Source organism: Ochotona princeps, chromosome 2 (assembly GCF_030435755.1).
Source record: "Ochotona princeps isolate mOchPri1 chromosome 2, mOchPri1.hap1, whole genome shotgun sequence".
NCBI lineage: Eukaryota > Metazoa > Chordata > Mammalia > Lagomorpha > Ochotonidae > Ochotona > Ochotona princeps.
In genome coordinates, this window is record NC_080833.1 from 116029206 (window position 1) to 116041704 (window position 12499).

Sequence of the window (12499 nt, forward strand, 5' to 3'; positions counted from 1 at the left end):
ATGTTTAACACTGTAGGATTTTATTACAAAAGATGCTAGCTAGATGTTAAGGCAACTGAGGAAGTAACTGATGAACCCATATAATCATATATTGAGTTAAAAATGTTGTATTAAACCCTTAGTGTTTAATGTACGATCCTATGGTTTAGATTGTCCTTTTATAGCTCTGAGCCCGTTTTACCAAAGATGACATTTGTAGATTTTATTTCCCTTCTCTGATATTTTCAGAGGTTTCATCTTCATGTCTTTCTTAAATTTGAACCAAATATTACCAAGAGATGCAATGAATCTTCGGGGATAAAATATATTCATGGGGATTTTGATGCCCTGAAGTTAGTGAAAATTTAGACATTTCCTAATTGAGAGAAAAGATGAAAAAGTGAGAATTCATGTCACTTGACCCCTACTCTTTTGGGAAAATTTTATCTCAGGTAGTTTTTCTTTACTTAATCCATGTGCTTCCTTCTCTGTCACCTTCCTAGTTTTTTCTTCATTGTTCCATGGTTTGCTGCAGCACATTTTGCCCCAGAAAAATCACATGAAGTAATTATTCTTTAGAAAAATCTTTCCTTCTTTAAAAATATGTTTGGAGAAGGTGGCTAGCTAGCCTCATCAGACCTAGAGAAAAGCAGCAAGTCGTTGGGCACCTCAGTAGGAGAGAGAACTAGCTGTCAGTCAGCATCGGTTGCCTTTTAAAGGGATTGAAAACAATTTTTTCTCTTCAAGTAGGAGATCTGCACATAATACCACTGGATGTCTTCCTTATCATGTGACCATCAGTATGGCAACTCTCTTTAAAGAATTTAAAATTCTTTTTATGCTATACCCTGAGCCAAGCTTTATGGCTGGTTTTAGAACAAAAACATAGTTTTTCGTGTCTCCTTTTGCTTTTCTCCAGAGAAGTGTTGCCTTCATGATGGTGCTGTAGCTGCCAGAGAATGCTGAGCTATGTTAAATCAACCTGCCAGAAACAGTGCTGCCATGTACCTAGGGCCAGTTGCAGGAACCATGAGTGATGGCTGGAATTCTGTGTTACTGTACTGGACTTGGAGCCTGTTAATAGCACCGGTTGCTTTTCTGGGATAAACTAAAGACTGAGCTGGAACATTTCAGATGCACTTTTATTGTTCTTTTGAGCTCGTTCATCAAAAGCAAGTGATTAACATTTTGGCATCATTTTCTTGGGCTTATTTTCTAACTATTAAATTGGGCCTTAAATAATTTTTGTCAGTTATACTTGGCAACAAGGGATTTTACTCTTCATAGTTTAGTGAAAAGCAGCAGCATGGTAACTGATAGCGATTGGCATAGTTTGTAGCTGAGGAAGTGAGGGAGACCACTCAGTAACCACCAGTTTTATCTAGACTCTTAACACAAAGGGATGCCCCAAATGGCTTTTATTGAGATTACAGGTGGAATTGCCTCTAGACTTCCAGTCTGCTAGATTGTAGGTAGAGACTGAAGCAAGTGCCTTGTGTTTCCTGCAAGTGATCAAAGCTCATGTGGGTAAAAGCTGCCAGGATGGTGGTAAAGTCACTGTACCTTTGCCTTTTTCTCGGCATAACTTGGAAAAAGTCACATGGTAAAGTCCGTAATTTCCTCTGTTATATTTTTTGTGTGTGCAACTATTCCCATTTGATTTTATGTCAATATTATGTATGATGGAAAAGTCAGAATTACCTGGCAGAAAAAAATCTAATTCTTCCTTAGATCTTGTTCGATTTTTTCATGTTGGATTCCTCCTCAAATAGGATTACTCTAGCTCTCTTAGTTTAGTATATTTAGTTCTCACCAAGTATGATCACATTCAGACCAGTTCTTGGTCACAGAAGCTCAAAAGAATTCCCATTTGTTCCGGTGCTCAACGAGCCATCTTTATTTTTAGCTGGTAGTCTTTCACATCATTATTGCTTGTAACACTGCTCCGTGATGATGAGACACTGAGTTCCCATTATGGTGTGCTCGTCTTAACCTCTTGCAGTATATTGAAGTAGGTTACATTCTTATCATCGGGAAATGGACATTTTAGCTATGGAATACTCCAAATCTTAAGAGATTTTGTTTTAAGTTCCTTCTCTACATGAGGCCATATCACACAAAATGTTAATTATGTTAGCCACCTTCCCTAAATGTTTTCCACTTTTTTAGATTGCATAATATGACCAGCAGATTCATTCGGTGGCATGCAGCTGGCAAGTACTATGGAAATTTAAGATGAGGGTAAACAATTTTAGCTATTTTTGCTATAATTTTATAAGAGAAATGGGCTGTAAAAGAAGTTGTATAAACCAGAGCATTTAGGAAATTTTATATTTTGTAGAGGATCATTAATGTATCATTGATTCAGTAAGATACATAGTTTACATACACTTTGTTCTGATAATGAAGTTTTCATTCATTTTCTTATATGTCAGCACTTTTCCTTTGTTCTGCTTATATAGACTTGTGTTCAGCTTGCTTTATTTGTGCTTTACAGAAAGTTGTCGTATTTGTGGAAGTTGTGTTTGTGGCACCATTCATGGGAAACTTAGCAGGTACTGTTTGTCTTCAAACTAGGATGCTGCCACAATAGCCAGAGAAAACGGATGGCTGTTTTAAAGGCCATTTCATGTTAGAGAGTCAAAACATTTTAATTTGCGGACACAGAGAAACATTCTCTTACATGTCCTATGTGACCATAAATCTTTTTTGTGCAGAAGAGAGCTTATTTTATAAGATTACTTTGTATAATAAAAATAAGTCACATTCTGGGAGGAGGGTGAGACCTGTGATTTTTCTTTTGTTTATTTTGGAGAAACTCTTACATAAAAATCAGAGCTGCTTACTACCTAAACATTGTAGCCTCCCTTTGTTTAAATCCCACGTTGGAATTGCCTTTCTCTTCTGGATTGTCTCCTCTTCATGGTAATCACCATATCAGAACAGTGAATGTATAAGAGCAAATGTGCTGAGGTCCTGAAATCACACAGGGGGAACTCAAAATCTGTAGTAACTGAGTTCTCTGGTTTGTCAGAAGACTGGCAAGTTTGAGTATGGAGGAGAAAGCTAAGTGATACGAGTTAGAGTGATGGAGGGAAGAAAATGGCTCCCTTACTGGTATTAATCTTCCATGGAGTTAATGGCCTGAAAATTATACTTACTTTTTAAAAGCTGGGTTTGGTACAGATAGCATAGAGACATTGCCTTTTCTAAACATTCCTCATTATTGTTTTCCAAAAATAATTATTAGAGTTTCTTAAACCAGATGAAATGTCAATATTCATTTTAGCCCGATTTTTTTCAAATGAATTTCAGCTTTTATGTATTTGATATTCATCACCATTCATGAAATCAAGGATCAGAAAGAAAGTGGAGATTAACCATCTCCGTATTTCCCTTTGCACTTTGGGTACTGTGGGTGGCATTGGAGTGCACTAGCTGCGAATTTACAGCACCTTATGAAATTAAGTAGTGGTTATTTATTATAATCTAAAAGTTAGATTACATTTCTGTAGATTATTGATTTTACAGAGTCTGAAGCTATCACATCTTTTCCAATAGGATTTACTCTTTCAATCTTAATAATTGTTTTTTGAAAAATCATGAATAACTTAACATTCCTTTATATCTTTTTGTCAATTTGGAATCTGGGGTAGAAGAAATTTATTCTTTTTCTCTCAAAAAGGGCTTCGTTATTGTTTTCATTGCGCTTAGGAATCAGTAGATGATAAATTTATGGCCTCCTGTTTTAAAACTGCAGTGATTGGTTGTGAATATTACAATTGATTACTCTTTTCCCTCAGTAACATGTAATTACCATGTTTTTGGTAAGAAGGTATGATTAGGAAAAATGTGAAAGATCACTTAAAACCAAAGTCTGTTTTAAGGAGTATTCTCTCCTGTTGGTTTACCTTCACCTCAGAACTGCAAGAATATGACAATGCGTAGTGAATCATTATTTATGACATTTCTACCAGTTGTTTCAATTGCGTACTGGTCTTGGCATTTCTTAGCATTATGGTTCTCTATTCTTTGTGATGTATTACTGTTTGTGAGGTTTTTTTGTTTTTATTTTTAGTAAGTGGGACTATAAATGTAGATATGTGTCAGTATTGAGTTCTTTTCTCAAATCCCCAAATTTCTGGTTTCCATTTAGGTGTTTCACTGTCTTTTCTTGCTGAGTAGCAAAAGACTTATTTTCCACTTTTCCTATATACCAACAAAGTATGAACACTGTGTTTCAGTTGACTGTATTGTGTACTTTGCTGAAAACTTTTCCTGTAAACACAATTGCCTTGTTCAGTTTTGTTGTAAACTGACTTATAAGATGCACTGTTGATATGCTTTCTGATGTGTGTTTGATAAGAGTGATAAAATAAAGCTTAAAAATAAAATGATGGGTGTTTTTTTTTTTCTTTTTCAATATTTTTATTTGGAAGACAGACTTTACGTGGAAAAGAGAGACAGTAAAAGAGCACTTCCATTCACTGGTTTGCTGCCCAAATGGCCAAAGCAGCCAGAGCTGAACTGTTCACAGCCAGGAGCCAGAGCTTCTTCCCTGAGCCCCCACATGAGGGGGCCATGCTCCCCTGCTTTCCATGGCCGTAAGCAGAGCTAGATTGGAAGTAGACCAGCAGGGACATAAACTGCTGCCTGAATAGGATGTTGGCACCACTGGTGGAAGCTTACCCTATAGTGGGAATTCCCCACAATTCCTTTTTTCAATACTTAGTGAAAACAAGTTTAAATAGCAGGTGAATAAGTTTATTTTATTATTTAGTTATATCAAAAGGTGCTGTTGAAAAAATTTCCATGCATCTCCAAATACCCATCCCTAAAAAAAAGATTGTTTTCAAGAGTAGTACATGAAATTGTCAATTGTATTTTTTTGAGTAATTCTCTTTTTTTATTATATTTCTTTTTGATGCTAGTTGATTAGGGTGATAAGAGTCAGGAGCTACACAGCAAGGTGGGTGAGATCACCATTTCTACATTCTTTTTTTTGTTGTTCCTTTCTGTATCTGGGGGAAGGGGAGAAGACAAGCAGAGAAGCCACACCCAGCCTCCCAAATTCCTCTGCACCACCATGGGATGAACGACAGCCACCTGACACCACCCCAGGGTTCCCGAAGTGGAACATGCTCTGAGGGTCCCGCTCAAGAAGTTTCAGTAGCTCAACAGTTCTAAATTACTGCCAGTTTCTCCGCTCCAATCATGATGAAATCTCTAGAATCCACTAGTTGACATAGTCCACCTTAGAGTCTCCATTTGCTCAGATATTCACTGCTAACACTTGGCTGGGTAGTTGATCAATTTGTTCTGTCCTTGCTTATGATACCAGGTGTCCTCTCAAACTCCAGTGTACTGCCATATCCTCCATGTGCACCTGGATATGCTGTCCACTGCTCCATCTGAGCCACTGAGGAGGCTCAGCTTTGGCACATGCATTCCACGATCAGACCATGGAACCACAATTCTCTACATGGATGGGATTCTGAGCCCAGTAATTCAGCTGTGGGGGATCCCCAAAGAAACTTAATCTGAAGAAATTCCAGACCTGATTTTTTGTGTGTGCTTGCCAATACAGGGTCTGGCACAGTCCATAGCCCCAATCAGCTTATGCATATGTTGGTGGTTACAATTGCTGGGTCAGTTTTGCCTCCAGCCCAGTCTCCTACACAAACCAATGGGTGTTGGAGCCAAGCCTGATCCCACCACATACTTGCCCTTCATGCAAAACAGTGGGAGCTGCAACCTAGTCATAACGACCCACAGTAACCCCTCCTCAAACCCTCCCCCTGTCCTGGTTCCTGTGCTTGCCAGTATGTGCAGCAGACTGGTCCAGTCTGTCCCACATCCCATTCAGCTCATACATGTCAATGGGCATTGAAATCTATATCAATCCAACCAGCCCCACTATCTAGGCCACAACACGTGCTGGTGGGTGCCATGTTTTGTCTAGCCATGCCTTCCCCAGTTCTGGATCTCATGCTCACCAGTGGGAGTGGCAATCCAAGAGGGAGGTGCCCACTGTTTCCCTAATGGATGTACTCCTACTGCCGGATCTTGCACTCCCCTGGTGTTTCTGCAGCAGGTTAGCTTAACAGAGTTTTCCCCCAGTGCCAGCACCTGCCAACTGAATCTGCATCAAAACCCAGCCAACCCACACCAACTCTGACTTATGCATGCATCAGTAGGAACAGCCAACCCAGCCTGGCTTTGCTTGATCCAGCTCACATGAAGTGAACAGGTGTTGGTCCGGTCTGTCACGATCCCAGCACATGCTTTTAGGTGGGAGTGGTGGTCCAGCAGGGGAGCCCCATTTAGCTCCCCATACAGGCTTTGCCCCATCCCCTGGGTCTCATGCGTGCTGGTTGGGTCTGCGGCCTGGTCTGACACTGCCCACCTCACTTTGGCATTTGCCAGTGGGTGCTATAGCCTCATGGGCCGGGCCACCCCCAATTCCAGCTCACTCTGGTGGGGGCTACAGCCTAGCCCAGCATAGCCAGCCCCCAGTCCTGGCTCCAATGTGAACTTGCATGTGTTGCCTGACACACAGTCTGTTCAGGTGCTTGGATTCACCATTAGGTGTTGTAAACTGGCCCAGACTGATTCGTTCCCACCCTGAGCCATTCCCTGGCCTGATCCAGGCTGCTTCCTATTGTGGTTCTTGCACTCACCTGCAGGGACTGCGTTCTGACAGAGGCATTTCCTCAAGTTCCTCCATCAGAACCTCCTCATCAGAACCGCCAGATCATGCGCCCATCAGTGGGTCCATGGGTCAGCCCTACTTAGTCCACCTCCTGTCCTAACAGGAACAGTGGCCTTTCCTGACCAGCCCTCACCCATTCAAGTTCTTATTGTTGGGTATTATAGCCCAGCCCAGCCTGGTCCACATCCAGACACAGCTCACATATGGCTCAGCAGGGACAGAGATCTAGCCTTGCCTGTCCTACACCTACCCTGGTTCTCACAAGCACCAGTGGGCGCTTGAGTATAACCCAGTCTCGTGTACCCCAGACCCAGTTCACACATGTGCTGAGGAACACAGTAGCCATGTTCAAGCCAGATAGCAGCCCCCACTCTGGCCCCCACACTCACCAGTGAGAACCACAATCCAGCCAAGGCATCTCCTTAGTTTCCCAACCAGGCCTTTTCTCAGCCATAGATCTTGCACATGCCAGTGATTGCTCTGACTCAGTTTAGCATAGTCCCTCACCTGTCTTTCTCTTTGTCTTTGGATGCTTAGCCTAGTCTGTCCCAGTCCCAACTCTCACTGGTGGGTGCTGGAACCTGGCCCTGCTCAGTCAGCTCCCATCCCTGGTTCATGCAATGGTAGATGTGACAGCCTAGCCCAGCATGACCTGTACTCCTGCCTGGTTTCTGCACTTGCCAGAAAGCTAAGGTTTGCTTGGTCATGCCCAGTCTGACCCTTCCAAAACCAAACCACACGTTAGCCAATAGTTGGAGTTACCTTTCCCAGCTTAGCTAACACCCCCAGGCCTGGACCATGTGCTCACCAGTGGGACCTATGACCTACTAGAGGAGTTTCCCACATTCCTCTACTCGGCCCATTCCCAGACCCAGGTTTCATGCATGCCAATGGATGTTAGGCCCTTGCCTAGCATAGCCTGCCTCTCCATCTTGGCCTTGTATGAGCTGGTGAATGTTATGGGCCGGCCTGTTCTGCACCCTGTTTTCGGCTGCACACACAGTTGTTGCGGCCTGGACCTGCTCTGACTATGCTCAGGCTGTACCTGTGAGTGATGGCAGGTTCCAGGGTTACACCTAGCTCAGCCCATCCCCACCCCAACTCTTGAGCTAACCAAAGGAACTTGGCCAAAAAAATCCCCCACAAAAATTTACCGCTAGTGTTTCTAAACAAATGCTTTGAGGGTTCTGAGAGTTTGCATTTGTATCTCTAGCAGTTTCCCAGTGGAGATGGCTGCTGTTGCTGGTCTGAGGACCACAACCTAAGAACCTATTGTCGAAACAAATGGGAGCCAATCTCTCCTTCATTAATTGCATGTGATTTTGCAGCATGAACTGTGTCAAATATGTTTTATGCTCTGTTATCCCCTTCACAATATATCTGTGGGAAATGTTTATGTTTTTAATATATGGACATCTTAAACACCAGAGGCCTTCAAAGAAAAAAAAATGGATTGGCATTAGATGAAGGAAAATAAAGTTGAGATTTTGTAATAACCTTTGAAGATGAAACTCCTGAAAGAAGGCTGCAAATTTATTTATTTATTTTTCTCTTAAAGATTTATTTTTTATTGAAAAGACAGACATTATAGCGAACAGGAGAGACAGATGGAAAGATCTTCCTTGGTTCACTCCCGAAGTGGCCTCAACAGCCAGAGCTGAGCTGGTCTGAAGCCAGAAGCCAGGAGCTTCTTTTGGGTCTCCCACATGAGTGCAGGGTCCCAAGACTTTGGGCCCTCTTCTACTGCTTTCTCAGGTCACAAGCAGGGAGCTGGATGAGAAGTGGAGCACCCAGGACACAAACTGATGCCCATATGGGATGCTGGTGCTTGCAAGGAGAGATGAGCCAATTGAGCCATTGCTCCAGGCTTGATGATGAGCAAATTTGTACAAGCAGCACACACATGGTCTCCTGAGTGACATGGCCTCTTGTGAGAGTGTGTAGGTGGAAACAGACAGTCTCCTGGGAAGTTAACATGTAAATAGGCTTGCTCTTGTTTACAAGATGAACCATAGTTGTGAATAAATATTAAATTTTTTTCAGATAAAATGTTCTGTGGAGAAGGTTCAAATATCTAAAGGCTCATTTTTCAAGTAATAATGAAAGCCAGGGTTTAGTTAAAGCAGTAAGCAAAGTAAGATCAGAGAAATGCTTATTAATGTTAAACATTTCCTCGGAACGTGAATATCCTGTGAAAAATGGGTTAGATTTAATATGTCCTCAGGCTATATAGATTTCGGGTATGATGCCCTCCCACTTTGTTAGAAGAGTATTAGCAGGATAGTACAGTTTAGTGACAGTGCACCTAGCAGGATAGTACAGGTTAGTGACAGTGCACCTCTTGCCCGTTGTCCACATTCTGTGACATTTATCTCTTGGGCTTTCTCCCTTACTATACATGAAGAAATGTTAATGTTACGCAAATTCTTTGAAAGCTGCTGAGGTCATGACAGTTGATCTGTAGGTATTTGAGTATGACTAAGAACAAAATCTTTCTCTATAACCATCTCATTATCATATCTCCAGAACTTAAAGTAGAAGCAGAAATCTAATATACAGTCATAAATCAGGGTTCTCCGCTTGTCTCAAATAATGTGTTTTATAACTGCTTTTTTCCCCAACCCCAGACAATAGCAGGATGCTAGAATCAGAAGTGGAGTTGGGGCTCAGACCCAGGCACTCTGATGTTAAGATGGAAGCTTTCCAAATGACGTCCTCATCACTGTGCCAAGCACCTGCTCCTGATTATGTATTTTCTCAAATTCCATGTTCAAGGGAGATTTAGAAAAGAGTCTGCTTCCTTTCTGTATTTCTCCTATGTTGTTAGATTTGTCTCTTTCAGAAGGGAAACGCATGCTGAAAATCGCACACAGTTTAGGCTCTAAACCTTTAAAAATATATATCTTAAGGGACTATGTGACTTTATTTGTTCCCAGGGACCATCGTAATTGACAAATGCCCTAGTGATCATTTACTTAAGAAAATAAAATTTTCATGACATAAAAACACTCATGACCAGTAATGCTTAACACATGCTTGGAAATCATCCCAGACAAAAATCACAAGGCTATTGCTGATTTAGGAGGTGTGGTAAAGTGAGTTGATGACGCATTCGAGTCCTTACTTGCAGCTAAACCAAGAAGTCATTCCCAATGCCTTTAGCAAGGCCAGTTGTATTTCATGCTGAATCGCTACAATCTATGAAGTAGGTAAGAAGAGAGTCATCAGAACTGGCCACTGAGAGCTTTTCCAGAGAAAATGGAAGAACATCTCTTTTTATTCATTTGGAATAAATATTGCTATGTCTCATTTGCATGTGTTTATCTCTTTCCTAATGTCAATCCGTCATTACTTATGCTATTATTAGAATAATTATGTTGGTAGACTTTAGTCATATCTAGTAATTCTAACAGCCATGGAAAATTTATATGCTCAGCACCCAAAAGATCATTTCTGCTCCCGTGGAAACAGCAAGCTTTAAACTTCGCTCCAAAATTACCCCTTTTCCTCTGACCTTAGTGGCATCCAGCCATTCTCATTCGCCTTGCACCTATAAGCCAAACAGACAAGGATTTCTTTCATCCACTGCATTCCTCCTCTTTTCTGGGTGCCACATTCAAGTGTCAAAAACCCCGTATTCGTAATTATGCACCTGTGGATACTTCAAATCTCCATTTAGCTCGAATGCCATTTGTTGCCTCTGTATGCCAGATAACAAAAAATAGTAGTAGTGAAAAATAACATACCAAAACACGAAAGAAGAATTTGATCACTGAGACACAGTGGACTCGAGCGGACATAAGGATAGCAGTACAGCAAGGGGCCACACAGGGAGAGGAACCAGAAAGTTGGAGGGTGCCGGAAACCTCCTGTTCTGTTCCGAGTCACTTTGTCTCTGTTTGGTACTTTACTTCGGTTGCACTCTCTCGCCCTTTCTTCCCCTCTCCCTCCCTTTCCTTTCCCTCTCACTGTCATTTCCTGGTTCTGCCATTGTTATTTCGTAGTTCTCCATCCTTGAGTGAAATAGGACTGCCCACTGTACAGTTTAAATTCTAGCCATTTTTTAGGAAGATTTATTTATTTTCATTGCAAAGTCAAATATACAGAGAGGAGGAGAGACAGAGGGGAAGCCTTGGGACCCTGCACCCATGTGGGAGACCTAAAAGAGCTCCTGGCTTCAGATCAGCATAGCTCCGGCCATTGTGGCCAGTTGGGAAGTGAATCAGCAGATAGAAGGTCTTCCTCACTGTCTCTCCTCCTTTCTGTATATCTGACTTTACAATAAAAATAAATGAATCTTTATTTTTTTTAAAGAAACACAGGAGTGATTTAGTTTCCTTTTTCTTTCACTGTCAACACACATTCAGTCATGATGCCCATCCTAAATTCTACCTCTTTCTGAAGTCCCTGACACTCATACTAGTAGCACACTTACATTTTGGACTATCGTGATTTCTTGTTCAAGCTACTAGGATGATTCCTCTGTTGTCAGCCTCTGCCAACAGATCTAGAAGTTTCTGTGTCAATCAAATCCCTCCATTTCTTCAAGCGTTTTGATGGTTCTCCAAGTTTAAGCAAGGACTCCTCAGCTGCCCTGATCAAAACATGACCTGGGAGGACATGGCCGTTCGGTCTAGTGGTTAAGTCCCTGATTGGAATGCCTCAATGCCTTTCTGAAGCTCCTCACTGCACCAGGTTCTGAACATCGTGGACTCGGACTGAGCTGCGCAACCAATTTTCCAGTTTCCCCAGCTTGCAGATGAGCTACTGTGGGATTAGCCTTCTGAAACACATAGCCTTGTAAGTCCTCTCTCCTTGGAGTATTACTCCCATCTCTTTGCAGAACCCTAGTATAGCTAACACATAATGCCCAGCTCCTATTCCCTGTGGGAGTGAGTGAGGGGGAAGAGTGCTGGTACATTGACTTCTCTAAAGCAGCTCCTTCCCCACAGAGTAGCAGAGGGGACCCTGAACGCAGAATCAGAGCTGGCAAAGAACTCTTACCGTGCCTGCACATTCTTCAAGAGCCCTGGCATCTGGCTTTCAAATATCCAACGGAGAAGACAGTCCGGAGCTTGGCTCGGATAACAACTAGCATATGGAGCTGTAGCCCCTGACCTGGGCTACTTTCAAATGATGTTTTTAGTCGCTATTGCAGTTTTGACAGACTGAAATTCTACTCCTCAAAATGTTGTCCAGTTCATGAACACCAACATTGTTTCCTTCTTATCCCAAGAAACAGGCAGGGCAACCGGCTAACTGCCTAACCTTAAGCACTTGGGAAGATCTGGCAGCAACCAATGATATTACAAGATTGGTTCTCATCACAAGTGAACGTAGTCATAGATTTGGGGACAGAAGATTCCTTTTTAATGTCATATTTCTCGAAATCTTTCGTATCAGGGCTGTTTGTCTACTACAAATGACAACTTTACCAGGGTAAAAGATGATCAGATGCCAGACTGCTGGAATGAATGAAATTAGACATTTGAGCACCGTGGAGAGAGAAGAAGAGGGATGGAGGGGAGAGATACGGATTTCAGAGCCAGGTCAAAGAGGTTGCTTGAAAATGAAGGTAGAGGGTAAATTTGGACTGAACGAAGGACTTGTCAATGGGACACTACATGGCCAAAGTGAGGTGCTTAAACTTGCTTAAAGCAGAAACAGACATGCTTTTGTTGTTAGTGTTTTGTTGCATAGGTAATAGTTGCATCTTATGAATTTGCGATGACTAAATAGCTAATTCACAGGCAGCACTGCAGTGAGATTTTTTTAACCTCTTTCTTTTATTTTGTTCTCAATATTCTG